The sequence below is a fragment of the Geotrypetes seraphini genome, chromosome 13 (genome assembly GCF_902459505.1).
Source record: "Geotrypetes seraphini chromosome 13, aGeoSer1.1, whole genome shotgun sequence".
In the NCBI taxonomy this organism is placed as follows: Eukaryota; Metazoa; Chordata; class Amphibia; order Gymnophiona; family Dermophiidae; genus Geotrypetes; species Geotrypetes seraphini.
The window spans coordinates 6954195-6972576 of NC_047096.1; positions in this window are offsets into that span (position 1 = coordinate 6954195).

Sequence of the window (18382 nt, forward strand, 5' to 3'; positions counted from 1 at the left end):
ATGGGATCGGCACATGGGATCTCTTCACAGGGCAAAGGTAGGGGAGGGACATTAAGGTGGGCAGACTAGATGGGCCGTGGGCCCTTATCTGCCGTCTATTTCTATGTTTCTATGTTTCTATGTCTAGTAGCGCTATAGAAATGATTAGGAGGAGGAATACAAGCTATCCGAATGCTCAGTTACATATCCAGATTAACCCCCCACCCCATCTATCAGATCGTTAAACAGTCTATGGGACTTCAGGAAGGCCGTGAAAACCTTCCTCTTTACAAATCCAGCTCCTTGGCTTGTGTCTGCATCCCTGATTGACCCCTACGTCTGACCATCGGTCCAAAAACTTATCATACTTCAATGGTGCAAAAACCTGCAAAGATATTTTACCTTTATGTTAGGCTATGTCCTTATGGAAAATGATGTCATCTAAACCACCATATGTTTTTTAGGAAAATGCTGCAATTTTAAAAAAACACCCTGTGTCTACTAAGGCCGTACTTCCAAATCTGTATGTTATGACTATACTACTGTAAAAACTGAAGTTAATACCTCTATGTCCACCAAGTTTGTATTTCCCACCAAATATGTCCTGCTTATACTGTAAATGTACTCTTGTAACCCGTTCTGGGCTCCTTTGGGAGGACGGGCTACATAAGAACATAAGAACTGCCATCTCCGGATCAGACCCATGGTCCATCGAGTCCGGCGATCCGCACCCGCGGAGGCCCAGTCAGGTATACACCTGATGTAGTTTTACCACCCATATCCCTCTATGCCTCTCATAAGGAGATGTGCATCTAATTTGCCTTTGAATCCTAGCACAGTGGATTCCTTAATAACCTCCTGTGGAAGAGCATTCCAGGCGTTCACCACTCGCTGCGTAAAGCAGAACCTCCTGACATTTGTCCTGGACTTGTCCCCCCTTAGCTTTAAACCATGTCCTCTTGTCCGTGTCACGTTGGACAGTGTAAATAATTTGTTTTTCTGCTACATAAATGGATGAATGTACTTGCCCTTCTGGTTTTCTCTAGGCCTGAGCACTAGAGAGATCTGGCTTCCACAAACCCTTTATGTACTTGTCCTCCCCCTACAATCAATTTACCAGCACAAATTAAGCCTGCTTATCATTTACATACCGATTCTTTCGAGCATCCCTGACCTATTTTTTTGGAAATGTTTTTGCTTTGTGGGCCAGCTTTGAGAATCTGTCCCTATGCTAGTATCCTACTTTTCTTCAAAGACAAAGTTCCAAATAGGTGCCTTCTTGATGCCTAAAAAAACTGGAGCCCCTTTAGAGAATTACCCTCTCTCCCACTTGCCTTCCTCCAGCTTCATGAGACGACCCGTTCTTGAACTTTTCGTTTAATGGAAAAGGCCGACTTCTGGTATTTTATCAGGCGTTGCAGAACCCGTGAATGTTTGAGCAAGGGTAATAAAATGAAAACGCATCTCATTCTTAATTCGGCACAACACAAGAAAGGCCTAAGCTCTTTCATCAATTCAAGATACAAAAATAAAGCCTTCTTAGGGACACCCAGCATCTGTTTTTCTACTGAGAGGGTCAAATCCAAGGCTTTTAATCAGTCGTATGGGGTCCAAAAAAGACCTACGGTATGTCTGATTCATAAGGGAACAAAATCTAAGACCTATAACTAAAAACTATGAAAGTGATGGAGGGGTTGTGAAAGGACAACGAAACAAATAGAGAATTAGTCCTTAATTAAAAAAACCACAACTGAAAACTAAATTCTTGCTCAAGGGTGTACAAAGTAGATGAACATCACTTAGGACGTCTGAATAGGACTTACTTTCATAAGATCTGCTTTTGGTAAACACTTCACGCTATGTTTTACCAGCTCACTAACATGGATCGAAATCCTCCCTTCACACCACACATTTATCTTCGTTGACTTGAAATCTCTGAGTGCATTTGGGCCATATACTTCATGCTGTTCAGTTGTCAGCTGCGATAGATACTTTAAAGTATCTCAGGCACAGACCAACAGTTCCTCAAGCACACTGAGAAAATGGGCAGAGGCGTGGAGACTCTGTAAATAATGTTTGTACAGTTCAGAGGGTACACACTGATCCAGTCATCCTTTACAAGTTATATGCAACAGAGAATAGCACTAAACACACCTCAAGTTGGGTTGAGTTGAGTCAATTAAAATGGCTATCCATTTAAGACCCTGGTTCTGGCCTAGAAAGCTTTTTGAAGCATGGTCCCAGTATACTTGCTGAAAAAGATACCTCCATATGTTCCTGGCCAAACCTTATGCTCCCAAAGCAATAAGCAATTATGCTTACCCCCTAGACCAGTGGTTTCAACCTTTTTACACCTTTGGACCGGCAGAAATAAAAGAATTATTCTGTGGACCGGCATCGGTCTGTGGACCAGCGGTTGAAGAACACTGGGCTAAGTCGTGGGCCAGATCCCGCCCATCTCTACCCAATCTCCACCCCAGACTCCGCCCCCATAATAGTACTAATTGTAACACCATTTTTTCCATTCATTTTTCACAGATACACAATTTAATCTTTTTAACAACACATAATGGTTAACCACAAAATTAAACTACACAAAGCACACTGACAACAGATGTAAATTCTCAAAATTGAGATAATTCAATCACTAAATTCAAAAATAAAATCATTCCCCCCTACCTTTGATGTCTCCCTCCCTCCATGCTATGCCTTACCTTCTGGCCTGCTCCCACCTGGCTATTTTATGCCGCCCCCTACATTATCTCCAGGCCGGCTCCCTCTTCCTCACTGATGCAGTGCACAAAGCTGCGGGCAGCGGCTCCTTGCGCGTCCCGTGCCTCATTTGGAAGCCTTCCCTCTGACGTTGCAACATCAGAGAGAAGGCTTCCGGTTCAGGCGCAGGACGCACCTAGGAGCCACTGCCTGTGGCTTTGTGCACTGAATCAGTAAGGAAGAGGGAGCTGGCTTGAAGATAACGCCGCATTGATCGCATCCTGGACCGGCGATTGAAGAACACTGTTTCGGGCCTGATGCATGTGCTGGCCCTGTGGACCAGCAGGAAATTTCTGTGGACCTGCACCGGTCCACGGACCGGTGGTTGAAGAACACTGCCCTAGACGATCATTCCATCTGGAAACAGCCCGCTAACGAGTCTACTCAATTATCTTGCCTAAACTATGGAATCTACTCCCGCCATCCATTAACTCTCAAGAGGGACTACTGACCTTCAGGGAAGCATTAAAAACTCTCCTTTTCACCCATCAATGTGTAAAAGTCCACTCCTTGAACTGTCACCATGTGGAGTGTACACTCTGCTCTGTTTTGAATCTCTGATAGCTCATCAAACCTATGCAAGGCTATATGTCTGTCTGTACCCTGTTTGTCCTATACTGTGAATGCAAAATTGTAACCTGTTATGGCCTCTTTTAGGAGGTAAGGCTAAAAAAAGGGAATAAACAAACAATAAGACTCTTCTACTGTAGACCAGAGCTTCCCAAACTCATGACCTGGGCAGGCTTCCATAGATGCATCATCATTCTGTGCCTCCAGGAGGTTGTACGATATGATTTGGCCACAATTGTGATCACCACAAAAAAACTGATAAGCACTGTTCTAGCGTATCAAACAGTATCTCCATGATCATATATCAAACCCAGAATAACCTGCAAATGCAAATAAAGCTCTTCATTACCTTTTTTATCTGGCCTTGTAAATGGCAAAAACAGTTCAGAATTATGCATATATTATCATATAATGCTCTAGGAGTATATCTTGTCATACAGGTCTTTACATAAGACACCTGCAAGCTTAATGGATATTTTAGTGGTATATCTTTAGGCAGTGGTGTACCAAGGGGGAGGGGTGGTTTTCCTCAAGTGCAGCCCATAAGAGGGTGTTCTGCCGGCTAGCATCACAAATTTCTTCCGGCAGCGGCAGCATTCAGAACTCACTGTTCTGCCGGTGCCGGGCCTTTCTCTCTGCTTTCACGGAAACAGGAAGCAGGCAGGACCCAGCAGAGAGAAAGGTCTGACACTGGCAAGAACAGTATGTTCTGAATGCTGTGCTGCCAACTGGGGGGTGACAAAGGGAGAGAGGGAGATAGGGAGGGAGAGAAAAATGCTGCTCCCGATTGGGGAGAGGGAGGGAGAAGACCATGGAAGGGAGAGGAGAGAAAAGAGAGATGCCAACCCATGGGAAAGGAAGGAAGGGAGGAAAAGGAAGGAAGGAAAGGAGATGCCAGGCCATGGAGGGGGGAGGGAGAGATGCCAGGGCATGGGGGGGGCAGTGAAGGAGATAGAGATGCCAGACCAGGGAAAAAGTAGGGAAAGTGGAAGAGGAAAGGGAAGAGATACCAGAGCATGGAGGGGGAGGAAGAGATGAAAGGGAAGGAGAGGAGAGAGATGCCAGGACACGGGGGGATAGAAATGATGGAGACAGAGATGCCAGACCATCGGAAAGGAAGGGAGGGAGGAAAAGAGATGCCAGAGCATGGAGGGAGAGATGGAAGGATAAGAGAGGAGAGAGATGCAGGGGCATAGTAGAAGGGAAGTTTCCAAGTTCATTATTTTCTTGATATACCATCCATCAAGAAATATCTAGATGGTTTACAGTCAATAAAATGAATTTAAAAGCAAATGTTAAAAAGGAAAATAAAAAGAAGAAGAAAACCCCAGATACCAGACCATGGGGTGAGTTGGGATGGGAAGGATGGAAGGAAAGAAGAAGAGAGAGGTGCCAGAGCATTGGGTAGGGAGTGGAAACAGAAAGAGAAAAATGGAAGGGACAGAGAAAGAGGGTGGATGCTGGATGGAATGGAGAGTGAAGAGAAGATGAGGAAAGCAGAAACTAGAGATGAGAAAAGGTAATCACTGAATACAAGTCTCTCGATACCGGAAAAATGGGACAAATAAATATCCGGGCAATGCAGGGTGATCAGCTAGTGGAGAATAAAGAAAAGAATGAAGCCATAGGAAAAAAAGAAATGTATGATCTGCCATAAAATAAGGAAATAAATAAAAAGTCATAAGAACATAAGAATCACCGCTGCTGGGTCAGACCAGTGGTCCATTGTACCTAGCAGTCTGCTCAAGCGGTGGTCCTCTGGTCAAAGACCAGCGCCCTAACTGAGACTAGCCCTACCTGTGTACGGTCTGGTTCAGCAGAAACTTATCTAACTTTGTCTTGAATCCCTGGAGGGTGTTTTCCCCTATGACAGACTCTGAAAGAGCGTTCCAGTTTTCTACCACTCTCTGGATGGACATTCGTATGGAATCTATCCTCTTCTAACTATAGTGAGTGCCCTATTGTTCTCCCTACCTTGGAGAGGGTGAACAACCTGTCCTTATCTACCTTGAATGTTTCGATCATGTCCCCTCTCAATCTTCTCACTTTGAGGGAGAAGAGGCCCAGATTCTCTAATCTCTCACTGTACGGTAACTCCTCCAACCCTTTAACCATCTTAGTCGCTCTTCTCTGGACCCTTTCAAGTAGTACCGTGTCCTTCTTCATGTACGGCAACCAGTGCTGGACACAGTACTCCAGGTGAGGGTGCACCATGGCCCGGTACAGTGGCATGATAACCTCCAATCAGTTCGTGATCCCCTTCTTTATCATTCTTAGCATTCTGTTCGCCACTGTGTATAAGTAGTAAAGTAGATTTGGATTCAAAATAAATAAAAACATTTTATTCATCCATATATTTTTACAAAGCATTCAATAATCACATTTCAATTATGATACAATAAGGAACCTTTTGTTTCAAATGGAGTGAGAATATGAAATACATTTCATAACGCGATTGCCACTGAATTACAAAGGAAGGCAAAGAACAATTTGTCTAAAGTACGTTACACTCAATATTCAATTATAATGCAGACGCTACAGTCTTTTAAGGTACATTGAGTTTCCATAACAATGAGCACTTACAATATACTGAATATAATAATCAAGATTCAGTTACTTTCTGCTTAAGGGTCATATTTAGGCGTTAACGCACTGGATTCTTTTTATCAGTTCCGAGTGGCTCATGACCATTGCCAACCTGCCAGAAAGATTCCGGGATTAATGTACAGCCATCCGCAGTCAGTGTTCCTATAACTGCTAAATTAGACCACTCAAAATTGAGACAGCGTATTTAAAACTCGCATCACCCTCAAACTATCACGCATAATGTTTCAAATCTTATATGCAAAAATTGCTGAACCGCTCGTAAACTTATTTGTCAGCTCCTGTTCTACGTCAACTAGAAAACTGAAATCGCTTTAACTTGCTTCTCCCGTCTCCCAAAGGGGTTAAACACAAACGTGTATTTGACTCGCTCTTCACATAGCTTGGCATTTATTTTCCTGCCGTACTTGGTAAAATGTACTTCAATAATACATTTAAATGAAGAGGAAACTTGAATTAACCAAGGCAAGTTTGAATGCCACATGAAATTTACTTCCCTTCTGCCTGAGGGCTAAGAAAGTTGCATAGGATTACAGATAAAGTATGGCAATGAATCCCTGAGTTAAATCGCATCCACCGTCCAATTATAACCCCTCAGGCATATGAGGTGAAACAATTTATTCAGACTTGGTGCAGATTCAGCACAGCAGCTAATGTGAGTCCTGTACCACACTGTTCGCGCACCCGCCTCGTGAAAAATGAAGTGAGTCCTTGGCGAACACTGCTCCTAGCCGCCCACAGTAACTGAGAAGTAATACGATGTACCCAAGGGAGGACATGTCTGGGGAGATCCGGACATCCGATAACCCTACTCAGAGATGATGGATGGACTCCTTTAAATCTCCAAGTTTGCCTCTATGTCCCACAGACTTTTTACCTGATGAGATAGTGAAGGGAATAGACTTAGTAGAATACGAGAGATTGTTCACCCTCTCCGAGGTGGAGAGAACGAGAGGGCATTCGCTAAAGTTAAAAAGGGATAGATTCCGTACAATCGTCAGGAAGTTCTTCTTCACCCAGAGAGTGGTGGAAATCTGGAACGCTCTTCCGGAGGCTGTTATAGGGGAAAACACCCTCCAGGGATTCAAGACAAGGTTGGATAGGTTCCTATTTGAACAAAACATACGCAGGTAAGGCTAGACTCAAGTAGGGCACTGATCTCTGACCTAAGGACCGCCGCATGAGCGGACTGCTGGACACGATCGACCACTAGTCTGACCCAGCAGCGGCAATTCTTATGTTCTTATGAGATTCTCCAATTAACTGTGTGTAGGCAATAAGTTTAGCATCTCTGGTCCTGTGTTTCTATATGTTAAGAAAAACCACAGTTTTATCCCATAGGTATCCAGTACATGAAGCTGGGGAGAGTGACGCGGTGGTTGGAGCTATAGCCTCAGCACCCAGGGGTTGTGGGTTCAAACCTCACACAGCTCCTTGTGACTCTGGACAAGTCACTCAGTCCTCCATAGCCCACCAGGACAGATAGGGAAAATGCTTGAGTACCTGATTCTAAAAACACTTAGATAACCTTGATAGGCGATATATAAACCACCTAACAATAAACTTGAGGCTAAGCCTTCCCAAACCTTGGTGGGCCAGTACAGGCCAGCTCAGTTTCGATGAGCAGCCATAGACTTTGGAATGAAGGGGCTACATGGGCCCTAACTCCTCTCTGAAATGTTCATGTTGGCTTCTTCAGCCCTTTTCTCCCATCTTACGGCACCTCTAAATCGGTCAGTCCGTTCTCCATCTTCTCCGGCTGCCGGCTCTGTGCAAGAACTTGGAGATTAAGTAGCTGTGAGCAGAGATAAGAAGAGAGGAACCAAGAAAAACGTTAGCAGGCAATAATAAAAAGCCAGAGACAGATGTAGAGAAGAAAGGAATGCTGGAGAAGGGAGAAGAGAGAAGAGAGAAGAAAACGAGACCCTGGAAAAGAATTTAGATGAAGATCAAACTAGGAAAGTGGAAAAGAGAGACCGGGACCAACCTGATAAGAAAACTAATTGTCCAGACAACAGAGATACAATATTCAGTTAAGTGATTGGAATATATCAGCTTTGGAAATGGGCAACGCTGATAACTTTATAGTTTACACAGTACAGAAAGAAAAGCGTTTCTGTTTCTCCAGTGTTGCATTCCAGACTTCTCAAAGTTCCTATTTCTAGGGTGTTTCGCTTATTCTGTACTTGAAGCTCTGTCTGTTTCCGGAAATAGGATTTGTTTAGTTAGCATTAACATTTTTTTTGTTCAATAAAAAAAGACAAAACTGCACAAAAAAAAAAAAAGAGTAATATTCTCATCAGGTGAAAAGTCTGTGTGGCATAGAGACAAACCTGGAGATTTAAAGGAATCCACCCATCACCTCTGAGTAGGGTTACTAGACGTCCGGATCTCCCCGGACATGCCTCCCTCAGCTACATGGTAAGCTGCATTGTAGAAAAAAATTAGCATCATATCTATGTTATCTACATGTTCATATGCTTGCATATTGGTTTCACAAGTACTATGCTGACACAGTGTTAAGAGCTACAGCCTCAGGTTCAAACCCTCACTGCTCCTTGTAACCCTGGGCAAGTCACTTAACCCTCCCCCCATTGCTCCAGGTACAGTAGATAGATTGTGAGCCCACCAGGACAGTCAGGGAAAAATGCTTAAGTACCTGAATAAATTCATGTAACCCATTCTGAGTTCCCCTGGGAGAATGGTATAGAAAACTGAATAAATAAGTAGTGTGAAGATTCAGCCGCTGATAACCAGAGCTGGTATTGTGACATCATAATACCTCATTCTACCAATAAAAGCCAACCTCCTCAGTGATGTCACAGTGGTTGGATTGTCCTTTACTTGGCTCACTTTGACCACATTTTGATTTCTAGAGTGGCGCAGTGGTTAAAGCTATAGTCTCAGCACTCTTCATGGAGCTTTGTCAGGAGTAAATCAACCCTGTTGTCAGCAAACACTATCGGCAAAGAAACCCCACAATCAGAGGAGGCAACCGGTTGCTGCTCAAGATTGTTAATCCGTTTTTCAATAAATCGATACGATTACATAACAAACCCACACTTTAGAGAGGCAAACGCAGTTACTTTTGAGCTTTTAAAGTTTAAAATTATGTACTAACCTAGGGAGCAATTATTCCTCCTTTGCTAGAAAGACGCAGCTGTTTAGACGACGACCCTCTGGTCAACTGAATGAGAAGCTCATTTGAGCTTCTCTACGATGTCGAAGTGATTGTGCATGTCCACCCTTTGGTGGTGGGAGGTTACGAAGGCTGTTAAGTGCAATTCTCCGTTGTCCGGTAATCCAAATATGTGCAAAAAAAAAATAAAAAATCCTTGTCATGTATTCCAATGTCCAGTGTTCAATATTGCAAAAAAACTAAATATTCAAAACTCAAAATATTCCCATCTCCAAAAATAGTTCTTTAATATTATCTTTCAATTCAAAAAGAAACCAATCTTTAAACAGCGCCTAAGCGTGATTGACAGCCAGCTGTCGATGAAGGTACCGTTTATAGCATCCGGCCCTAAGTGCATATTCCTCACAGCTTTCCCTTCTCCCCTCCTTTCTCCAACCCTTTCATACTCATCCTCTATTTCCTTCCACCCTTCATTGCCACCTTTCTGTCTCTTCTGACCCCTATCTCTTTTGATGCTTTTTTCTCAACCTCTCTTCTTTGGCAGGTGGAGCTGGGCTCCCCACCTGACGTTCAGTTCTCCTCATTTCTCCCAGACTTTGTTTCAGCAGGCAGGACCCTGGGATTCCCACCTGCCCAGCCACTTTGCCCTTGCTCCATTCTTCCTGGAATTAAAGGAAAAACTTAGTGAGAAATAACCCACTTTGTCTGGGTTTTGAAAAGCTTTCCTTCGCGCAATAGAGCATACGTGCATGCGCGGATAACCTGCCCGATGACAGCAGGCAACACGGGGGGGGTGGGGGTGGGACTGGGGCGTGGCAAGATGAGGATGGGTGGGCCGGGGCGTGGCCTGGGGTTTGGGACAGAAAATCTGGTAACCCTAAACAACGGGCATATGAACCAATGGGCAGATAGACAGACAGATGGACTTCACTTCAGCAAAACATGCCTGAAGATACTCACAGGCAGCCGATAAAGCGTTTCTTGTTTCAAGGTAATTAAGTACAACTGGGGTAAAATGCGGACCTTACGGACCTCACAGATCTAAAACCGCACGTCCTTAAAAATCCAAGGACCATGCATTGACAAGTTTGCCTTCGCTTTCCCTGCAGCTCAGCTCAGGCCCCCGGCTCCCTCGCGGACCTCACGGATCTGAACTGCACGTCACATCCTTAAAAATCCGAGGTCCGCGCCACTTTTAGTCTCTGGCTCTGACAGAGCTCTATGACAATTTAACTCTGACGGATCCTAATGCTTTTCCCTCCCTATGCTAGGATCCGTCAGAGTTAAATTGTCATAGAGCTCTGTCAGAGCCAGAGACTAAAAGTGGCGCGGACTTCGGATTTTTAAGGATGTGCGGTTTTAGATCCGCGAGGTCCGTGAGGTCCGCGTTTTACCCCTTCCCGATTTTCCGTTTTCATAGCACTGACCCACATGTAACTCTTCCCTATAATTTGCTATCGCCAAATTTATTTTCTCCTGTAATGTGAATGGACTCCCATCCAAATCGTGTAGGGATTAATAAAAGGGCAAATATCAGAAAAGCGTTGATGTCACTAATCCCAGTTTCTTTGTGAAATATTGTCTAACTAGCCAGCGACAGGTAAATCATTGCCTACTATTATATCTCGGCAGTTGTGAAGGGGAAACGAAACAGTTGTAATAAGTATCTCAGACTTCTGGCCAGTTCAATCAAAATGCGTAACATCAGGCCCCATCCCCCCCCCCAACCTTTCCCAAACAAATAGTTCTGAGCATTAACAGGCCTCGGGAGTGAGACGTGGAACTGAATGCATCAATGTCTTCATTACTGCAACAAAAATGTCTTATTGATTTACAAAATACCCCACAGTTCCACAACACTATAATTTATAACTACTGTGGGCCTCTTCTATTAAACTGCACTAGCGTCGGGAGCAGCGCAGGCCATTCAGCATGGCTCTCCGTGCTCTCTCTGCGCTAAAAGCCGCTAGCGCGGTTTTGTAGAAATCTACGCTAATGGAGTCAAGAGCTGGAGTGCACACATGAGAGTCATGGGCATGTCACCACGAGAAGCATGCAATTTATTAAAAAAACACGATCCGTTGGGCATGCTCACACATTCAACCATAAGTGTAGTACACTTCTCCCTCCATATTCGCGGTTTCTCCACTCACGGTTTTGCTCATTCGCGATTTTTTGCATGCTGACTCCGCCCCCCCAAAAAAATTACATCATGAGTAAAGTTCCTTTTCTTTTACTGTACCGATAAAAAAGTTTAGTGCTTACCAATATTCCCTCTGAAAATCGCTGCTTCCATGCTTTCTCCCACAAAAATCGCTGCTTCCCAGCTTCCTGAGGAAGGAGCTCTGTAGAGCCATTATATTGGTTCCACGAACGACGGACTATCTAATAAGCAACACGCTATTGCGTTTCTTTTTTGAGGGCCGGCCTAGCCATAGTGGCGTACCAAGGGGGGGCGGGTGATGGCGGTCCGCTCCAGGTGCAGCCTTAGGGGGGTGCAAAGCCGGCCAGGTCCGGAAAATTCCTGGGCTGCAATGGCGGAGGTGGGTGGGGGCACCGATGACGCTTAGTGCCGTCACTGGGGCGGACTGCCCCCCCCCCTTGGTACGCTACTGCCTAGCCAATGCCCCGCGTCTGCTGCGTTTGCTGGTCGGGGGGGGGGGGGGTGAGAAGAGCCGTCCCGGCAACACAGGTGTCAAATTACCACTGAAATCGCCGTTACAAGGAGCCCCACGCACCAGAAATTGAATTCGGCATGGACGGACACACCACAGTGGCAAAGATTTTATTATAGAGCAGGGGTAGGGAACTCTGGTCCTTGACAGCCGTCTTCCAGTCAGGTTTTCAGGATTTCCCCAATGAATATACATGAGATCTATTTGCATGCACTGCTTTCAATGCATATTCATTGGAGAAATTCTGAAACCCCGACTGGAATATGGCTCTTGAGGACTGGAATTCCCTACCCCTGTTATAGAGGAAGATCTCCTAGTATACAGTACCTTTTATTGCTGGAAGAATTTTTTTCAATAAATTAGATATTCAGATATTCTTCGACTTTGGGTTTCTTCCTTGTCTGTCACGGTTCAAGACGTCTCGTTTTAAATGAGATTTTAATTTTTTTTAAACAACGCAACTAATTATCATGTTGAATAAAGGCAATTAAACCAATTACAAATGGTACCTAACTAGCAGCACTGTTCATACAATTTGGGCCTTAATGTTAAGAAGCAGGTAGTGCGCACATATCGTTAGTACACGCAGTGGCGTTGCGAGGGTCAGAGGTGCCCAGGGCGCTGCTGCTCCCCAGCACCCTCCTTGTCACACATCCCCACCCCCTGCGCTCACCCCCTCCCTTCCCTCCCTCACTTTATAACTTCACCGGCGCGAGCAGCTTTTCCTCTGACGTTACTTCCTGGCCCGCAACCTGGAAGTGATTTCACAGGGAGCCAGAGTGGCGCAAGTAACAGGCTCGTGCTGGCGAAGATTTGTAAGAGGGAGGGGGCGGGGAATGGTGGGTGCAAACATAGCAGGGGGGGCGGAGAGGTGTCTGCACCCCCCATCAAGACAGCACCCAGAGCGGTCCGCCCTCCCCCCCCATGTTACTGAGTACTTGCTAAATTCATTAGAGTACCTTAGGGCTCCTTTTACTAAGGTGCGCTAGCATTTTTTGCCCACGCTATAGCGTGCACTAGCCGAAAAATTACTGCCCGCTTAAAAGGAGGTGGCAGCGGCTAACAGGCACGGCATTTTAGCGCGCCTTTGTAAAAGGAGCCCTTCGTTCAAGGAGGCCTTTCAAAAGTATAAAACTCAGCTTTAAGGGAATACCACACGTTAAACCGCCTGCCGCACTAGCCGCTAAAGCCTCCATTGACGAGGCGTTAGTATTTTGGCTTGCCGCAGGGGTTAGCGCGTGATGAAATGTCCGACGCGCTAACCCCCGAGCGCGCCTTGATAAGAGGAGCCCTGAGTTCAGGAAACTGCTGCCCACCTCAGTTGACTTTGAAATGACTTTCACAGATCAGAGTTCGACCTGCGCTCGCAGGCTGATGCCTTGCTAGGTAAACTTTGACCTGGACTTTTCATTTTCTGTTCTGTCACCTCATCTGTCTCCCCTGGAACTCAAAAGGACAGGTCTTCCTTAAAATATCTATCCATCTATATTCCAGATTGCCAGGAGCCCACTTCATCTAGTCATTCAGCAGGTAAGCGAAGAAAAAACTCAAACTGATCTATTAAGACAAAATTACATATTCATCTGGCATAATTTATTACGACTTCATTTTGCCAAGTGTATGTGATGAAGCAAGAGCAGAAATTAGCTTGCTTGAGAGTGTCAGAGTGAAGTGATTATGTGATTAAATTGCAATTTATCATTTTTCCTTCTAAAATATATTACTGGTTGATTTGTGGGTCCCTCTTCACAACACCCTTCCCCACCCCCCCTCCCCCACTCAGTTCCAATTTTTTTTTTTTTTTTTGCTAATGTTCTTAATCTATATTTTGCAGGATAGGAGAATGGCCAGAACCAAACGTATTTCAAAGACAGAAAGATGGCGGCAAACACCTCACAACCTCAACAGAGGATGTGGTAAGAGCGGATAGCGTAGCTGGTTTTAAGAAAGGTTTGGACAAGTTCCTGGAGGAAAAGTCCACAGTCTGTTATTGAGAAAGACAAGGGGGAAGCCACTGCTTGCCCTGGATCGGTAGCACGGAATGTTGCTACTCTTTGGGATTCTGGAATCTTTTGCTACTCTCTGGGATTTTAGAATCTTGCTCTTCTTTAGGATTCTGAATGGAATGTTGTTACTCCTTGGGTTTTGTCCAGGTACTAGGGACCTGGATTGGCCACCATGAGAACGGGCTATTGGGCTTGATGGACCATTGGTTTGACCCAGTAAAGCTTTTCTTATGTTCTTACATGAGCCAAGTATAGGGCAATCAAGCCACTGTGACATCACTGATGAGGTTGGCTCTGAGGCAGTGTGGAATGAGGCATTATGACATCACAAGCTCAGCTCTGGAATGATGCTGTCATTGGGTTCCGGAATCTTGCTATTCTTTGAGATGCTGGAATGTTGCTACTCTTTGGGTTTTGGCCAGGTACTAGAGACCTGGATTGGCCACCGTGAGAATGGGCTACTGGGCTTGATGGACCATTGGTATGACCCAGTAAAGCTATTCTTCTGTTCTTATCCAGCTGTAACCAATCCTGAAGCAGAAAACCCCATGTCCCGAGGTTCTTCCTCCGTTCCAAGCTTTCAAAGGTGCTAAAATTGATAAAATCCTCATAAAGAAATTTAGTTGTAATCAAATAAAACAATAAGTTTCCACAGTGGGATGGGGGACTAAGGTGGGAGAAGTAATCTTTTAATCTAAAAATCAACCACCGTTTTAAAACATTCTAAGGAAGAGTCTCTAACATCGCCAGAAAAATCTGACAGGCCGCTATCGCAGCCATTATTGTAACGATTTCAAAACGACGGGTCATTCTCAAAAAACAACACTCGCGCACATGAGGTTCGCACAGTTTTGCAAAGGGTCGCATGGGATGAGTTACGGGTGATGGCGATCGGCACGTGCGCAGAATACGCCATGGAAAGAGGCTTACATTTGCGCAGGTGCCAGAAAAAGCAACGCCATCATCTCCATCATCCTTTTCGGGTAAAGCAACGATGCCGCCATATAACTGCGCCCACTGATGGTATGATATGAGGGGCGGTGTGTCAATTATAGGCGTGCCAACGCTATTGGATGAAGAGGAAGGGAAGGGAGATGCAAGTGTCGGCTTTCAACTAGCGCCCATAAGATATGCTTTAATACATGCACTCGACAAGGGTGCGTTTGATTTTTTCTCCCCAAAAAACTACTATAATTTATGTGAATCTTGTAATTTTTTAATGCCAAATTTTATCAATTAAATATAATTTACAAAACCATCGGTATAAACCAAAATGACACTGAAGGTGCCACTTGAAGCCAGTGATGTTAATAGGAGTAAGAGAAGAAAAACCGTCTTTCTCTTTGAAAGAACCCTGAATGGGTAAAACTCCTGTTTATAGTATACAAGAAATTAGATAAAGAGAAAAAAATGAAATAAGCACCTTCAGTGTCATTTTGGTTTATACCGATGGTTTTGTAAATTATATTTAATTGATAGGTTACCATCAGGTTTTTTCTATTTATTGTTGTATTACAAATTTTATCATCAGCCACAACCAGAAACACATGAGACACACTTACAATACACGTGTCCAAGAAGTGTGTTTTTTTCCTCCTCCCCCCCCCCAAACCCCCTCCCTAACTACTATGATTCGTATGAATCGTATAATTTTTTTATTTTATGTCAAATTTTATCATGAGCCACTGCCAGAAACACATGCCTGAGACGCGATTTTCACAGTACCGGCACCCCCAGTGATTTGGGGTCGCCAAAAGCCGACACCGCGCTTGGGAAATCATACGGCGATGACAGAGAATCGCCCGGAGTGCTCCTTTGAACGTTGATGAGCCCATTTTACTATCATTTTAATATTCATGACCGCATTGTGCTACATTTACGTGGCAGAGTCGGAAACTGCTAGAAAGCTCGGAAAAGACCTCGGTAAGCCGTTTTGATGATCGGCCGCCAAAATACATGCACGATGAACCGGCTGGAACAGGTTTAGCGACCACCCTTAAGGGCGCGATAAGTTTTGAGAATCTTCCTCTCTATCGGGTATATACAGCAGTAGATGTCTTCTACTCTGTAGTTCTTGCCTCTTACAATAGGTGGCGCTCACTGCAGGGCTCAAAGCTTTCCTCTGATCATCTGCCCGTTGCTTCCCTCCAGAAAAGGCCAATTTCTTTCCCTCTAATGCCTCTTTTTATTGTGCCAATGTAAAAATTATCTGACTGCATGTCATATACAAATTTCTGAATATGATCCACTCACAAGATGGGCCCTCTTATTTCTGTACCTGCAGGGGCTGCGTGAGCACAATTCCCACCACTGGATTGTGATCACACGAGTCCCTTCTTCAGATGAAAATTTTCCTGCAAATTAGATCATGCATACTTTGATTGCAGTAAAAGGTCATCAACTGGATTTAGCCCTCTCCAGAGGCAAACATTTTTGCCAAAAAGAACTAAACAGATAGGAGAAAAAAAATATGCCTGAACGGTTGAACACAGTAGGACTTGATTATATTGACTTTTATCTTTAAAATCTAAGGACAGTCTTTCTCCTGTGTAGCTACCAAAAAAAAATAAAAGAACTTGCTTTGTTTTCTCATTTCAACCTACTGCTATTTCTTGTCATGGCACTCCTACATCACACCCCCTTCTGTAGGGCAAGCACACGAGTCTGCACATTTACCCAAGGGAAGGTGTTTAAATCTCAACACGTTAGCATAATTAAAATGACAATGCATGATTATTTTTTTGTCTTCAAGTATTCTACAAGAAACAACTCTCTTTGCTGAAGAATAAAGATTTAAGTTGTGTACATGCTAGCAAGGGAAAAAAATGTCTCCAGAAGAATAATTCATGCCTTCCATTATGAACAGTTGGAGGCTTGCATAGGTTAATTAATTAAAGCGAGCTATTCTTCAAGTGAAGGGGCAGGCGTGCATTTTAATAGCTCCGGCGGTAGGGTTTATTTGTTGGCTCTCTGTTCATTCTCAAAATGTGTTGTTTGAACAATAAGTTAAAGTGACTCTGACAGGGTTTTACAGGTACAATAAATATCAAAAGCCCTGACACAAGAGTTCATCCACATGCCGTCTGGTTATCAGCCTCAGCAGAAAGTGCTCTGGGTGCCTTGTGGAAACTGTCGTGCAGGTGGGATAGTGAGATAGTGGAACTCGGGCGAAGCCACAATCTGAGAGTGAGAGAAGGAAGGGGGAACTTGTGGGTGCTTTAGGAAATGTAATATATTGTAGAAATAGAAACAGAGAAATATGATGGCAGATAAAGGCCAAATGGCCCATCCGCAGCATCCACTATCTCCTCCTTTTCCTATTGGCTAAGGCTCTTAACATTTGCATCTCCTCTTCCTATAGGCTAAGGCTCTTTACACCTGCATTGTGAGGTCTTAGAGCTTTATGGTCATAGAAACATGATGACAGATAAAGGCCAAATGGCCCATCCAGTCTGCCCATCCGCAGTGACCATTATCTCTTCCTCTTTCTAAGAGATCCTGCTGTTTATAGAATAGGTTAAATTCATCAGGTTCAGAGTCATATGGAGGGAACCATTAAAGTAAAATTCTTAATATACTCAGCGTGCTGCCCAGGTTGGCTCCGGCTTCCGGAAGTGATGTCAGACAAAGTGCCGAAGCCGATGTGGGCAGCCAAAATTAAAAAGGTATGGGGAAGGGTCATGCGCATACGCAGCAAGGGAAGGGGGTGGAGAGGAGGAAGAGTGTTTGCGCCCCGAGGAAGACGGCTCCCGGAGCGGACTGCCCCCCTCGTACTCCCCCCCCTTACTTTGCCACTGCCTCTACCGCAGTTTTGTAAAAGCCAATGATAGTGCCAGAGGATGTGGTAAGAGCGGATAGAGTAGCTGGTTTTAAGAAAGGTTTGGACAAGTTCCTGGAGGAAAAGTCCATAGTCTGTTATTGAGAAAAACATGGGGGAAGCCACTACTTGCCCTGGATCGGTAGCATGGAATGTTGCTACTCTTTCGTATTCTAGAATCTTGTTACTTTTGGGGATTCCGGAATCTTGCTATTCTTTGAGATTCTATATGGAATGTTGCTTCTCCTTGGGTTTTGGTCAGGTACTAGTGACCTGGATTGGCCGTCGTGAGAACAGGCTACTGGGCTTGATGGACTATTGGACTGACCCAGTAAGGTCATTCTTATGTCCTCTTAAACAAGAATTTCTATGTGAATGTTATCAAGTCTCGGCTGAGTGGAATATTCTCAGTGTAAGTACCCCTGGTGACTTTTTCCAGAGCCTATTTTGTTCTGAATGACTTTTGTACATAGTGATATTTTATCACTCGCGTTTCTGGATTCTCGCAACCAGACAGCATCTTCATGTCCCCGATGACTTGGATAATAATCATTACTGATCTCCTCAGTGGAAAAGATCAATCAGAAGTGATCTTGACCTTTGCATGATCGTTTTCTGCTAAAGTGCAGCTAATCAGTCACCTTGAAAGGGCCCCCTCCAGAACCCAAGTAAAATAACCTTACTGGCATGCATTTTCAGACAAGACATATCATAGACAGGAAAATCCACACTTCTCTAAGAACCTAGGCCGTTCATAACTGCCACGAGACAGACAGTATCCATCAAACCATACAGGGCATGTGAAGCCTATTTTAGAAAG